The 3,422-nt window shown below is 36.8% G+C and overlaps 1 pseudogene; it reads right to left on the reverse strand.

Annotated features, from left to right (window-relative positions):
- Positions 1–1,800: 1,800 nt before the first annotated feature.
- On the reverse strand, positions 1,801–2,604 carry LOC123250166 (annotated as a pseudogene).
- Between the last annotated feature and the right edge of the window lie 818 nt (positions 2,605–3,422).

Consider the following 3,422-nt stretch of genomic DNA (forward strand, 5'->3'; position numbering starts at 1 on the left):
CTATAATTTTGAAATGGGTTACTGATGTAACTTTTGATGTAGCTTTTGTGTACTTGTAAGAGGAAGAGGCAATCATTAATATCATTAGGAATGAGTCATATGAGATAAGCACATTTCATTTTAATAGTATCATTATTCTAACAGATAAAAGCAAAGTCTTATAGCTAAATATAACTGAATTTCACCAAATAATATTTTTTTTAAATTGCTAAATATATTTAGTTGGATTTAGAACTGACTGTTTCAAAAACTTGTAATTGATGTCTTCCTAGAGGGAAGTCTTTAGTGGAGACCTCTTTGGCATCTCCTTGATTCTATCCTGTTCAATAGTTTTATCAATGACTTGAATGTAGAGACACCTATAGCATCTTATTAATTTCATGAACCTCTGAAGCTCATATGGATAACTAATATATTTCATGGTAGAATTAGGATACAAAAATGTTTTCACTAACTACAATATGAAAATTGGAATGAGAGAATACAAAACTTCAATTTATTGCATCAACAATTTTTTTTAAATTGGGCTTTGCATTCAGAAAAAAATGTTAACTATATGTACTGAATTAAGAGACATCTATTAAACATGTTTTTAATGTTATAAAGATCAATGCTATGACTAGTAAAATAAGGATAAGCTTAGAGAAAATTAAGTAAATTGAGTGCTGGACCTAGAGTTAGAAAGGCACCAATTTCTTGTTTGACTCTGGGTAAATCTTTTTTTTTTTTACAAGAAAAGTCTGCTTTATTTCTATGAATATATCTTGGCATTAGATAGATACTTAAAAACAATGGAATGCATAAGATTGATCAACCCAGTGACAGTGCAAGGGATAAGGGAGGAGCAACATTTATAAACAAGGGGTGAATAGAGTAACTGCCCCTCACAGAATGGTGACACATGGAAGGGGAACTTTGATGGACAAATGCAAGCTTCAGATCATTCCTTTTATTTAATTATTTTAATGTAGGACACACTGGACCAACCAACAGTAAAAATGAACCTTGAACAAAATATGTGCATTCAGGTGTTAGATAGTGGAATATCCACAGTAATGGCTAAACATGTATTTCTTCTGAAAGATGGAAAGTTGCTGTTGCATAATTTCCACTAAACAGTCAGCATTGGGTTAATCACAAGCCACTAAGGGAGAGAAAACTAGAAAAGCTATGAGATGTATTAAATAGGTAACATTATCATGAAACTGTACATATATATATACATATATATATAAATTAAAAGAAAGTAAAGATCATCATAGGATAAGTGCAAGCCACTTTTCCCCCAACAAAAAAAGAAAAAAGAATAAATTCATGCACAGAAAAGGATTCATTCTGTCTGCTTTTAGCTTCCAACTCTTCAAACACTGATATTCAAAGCAAAATAAATTAGCTAACCTTGGCTCTATTTTATAAAATCCTATCTTTGCTCTTCTCATTGTTAGTAGGATGTATTCATACAGATTCCCTAAGCAAAGGGAGATACCTCCCCCTATCCCCAGGGCCTGAGCCTCTTGCTATCTGCATGAAAGATATCTCTAAGTAATACTAGGGCTTGGTAAAGTTATCAGGATGACAGAAGAAAAAAACAAAAAATAAATTTGGATGGCAAAAGGACTTTGGTCCTGGTGTGTATAATAGGGGGAATTGTGGCTGACCATGCTGCTGCATGGAGGGAAACCACCGGACCAAGGAGCCTTATACGAGAACAATAGAGACATGGTTTGAGAAGGCTTCCATCTCTGTAAGCAAAGCTGGAATGATAAGTGGTTCTTTGGAACTGTCCAGATGTGGATGGAGTTAGAACTGACTTGTGCTTCTTGGGTCATGCTGTAACAACTGGACAATGGAAGGATCACTCTTGGCACCTTTAATGAATTCTTCCAGGAACAGCTTGCCATCATTGTTCATGTCCATCTGCCAGAAAATTTGGTCTGTTCACTTCTCAGGAGTAGACTCATCTTCAGGAATTTTCATTACTGAGGATACCATTTTGTATATGGCCTGTACAATGTTGAGCATCTCCCCATGACTTATATGGCCACTGCTATCAAGGTTACACATGCTAAATGCCCACTTCAGTTTCTGTTCCAGCTTTTCCCAAGAGGTGACCCTCAAGCAATGATGAATTCCCTGAAGTCAATTGTCCCATCACCATTTGTGTCTAAGGTGCGGAAGACAGTTCTGCGAACTTTGATGGATCACCATAGGGGAAGGAATTGGCGTATATCTTTTTAAACTCATTGATGGTCAAGTGGCCAGTAGGACAGTCCTTTAGAATCCCTTTGTACCACTCCCACAGATCAGGATCTGTGAATTCAGTGTTCTCACAGAGATCCTGGAGTACCATAGGACAGAGTTTGCTTTTTTGCTTCCCAATTCTATTCTCTTAAATAATGCAAAATCCAAGGCCAGCAGAATTGAGAATCAGAATTGAGATGAGAATTTCTGGGTTTCCAGACTATCAGACTGCTGGACAATGCTCCTCACAACGTGGTTTCTGCTACATACCCTTAGTGTCTGTGGATTAGCCCTTGCCTTGTTCCAGATTGAATTGAAGTCATTGCAATTAAAGAAAAAAAATGGGCAGATGCCGGAAGCCATTGAGGCTGTGAGGTTAGCACGGCTACTCACAAGCTCTGACAATCCAGCACGGCAGGTTGTCAGGAGGATGGAAATTCCACACTCAGTTTACCCTATATGATTCTTTTTACAGTGACATTCACTTGCATTGAAATTATTGCAATCGATATCCTTATCCAGCTCAAAGGAGACACAGAAAAACAATACAGGTTCATGGCAAGAACAATCACAGCCATAGACTCGGGCGCCACTCTGCTGGGGGCTTACCAGCAGTCCAGTTCCCCTTGGGGGCAGGACAATTGAGCGAAAATGGAGTGAGAAGAGCCAGAGACCCAGTAGGTTTGCAGTGGCTGATCTGAAGTGCCATCTGCTGATTTTAATTTTTATACCCTCTTTTCTTTATGATCTCATACAGGTTTTTTTTCTTCCCATACATTCAAAATCACATATTAACTTTTGAAACATCACAAGATTGACATTTACTAATTATCTTACTGTGGTTAAACAAAGAAGCAAGCTTGTCAAAAATTATTCATTATGGGCTGGCTTAGTTTGAACTTATTCTTTTCAGCCATGCGTAAGGTACAAGTACATCAGTTCCTAGCTAAGCATAATAGTTAATTATATTTTAACTAATTATATTATGTATATAGTTATGTTATACTACTCATTCCCATCATCAATCAAGGAGATAGTTATGGTAGTTGATTACATCCAATAAGATGCAATAATATCAGTCTGGTCCAATGTTTTGTTCCCATGGTGTTTTTTTCTGTTATAGGATCACTAAGAATACAGTTCTGGTAGGGTGATTCTGTGCTAGTTTGTCATTGCCTTAA

The sequence above is a fragment of the Gracilinanus agilis genome, chromosome 5, assembly GCF_016433145.1.
Source record: "Gracilinanus agilis isolate LMUSP501 chromosome 5, AgileGrace, whole genome shotgun sequence".
Taxonomy (NCBI): domain Eukaryota; kingdom Metazoa; phylum Chordata; class Mammalia; order Didelphimorphia; family Didelphidae; genus Gracilinanus; species Gracilinanus agilis.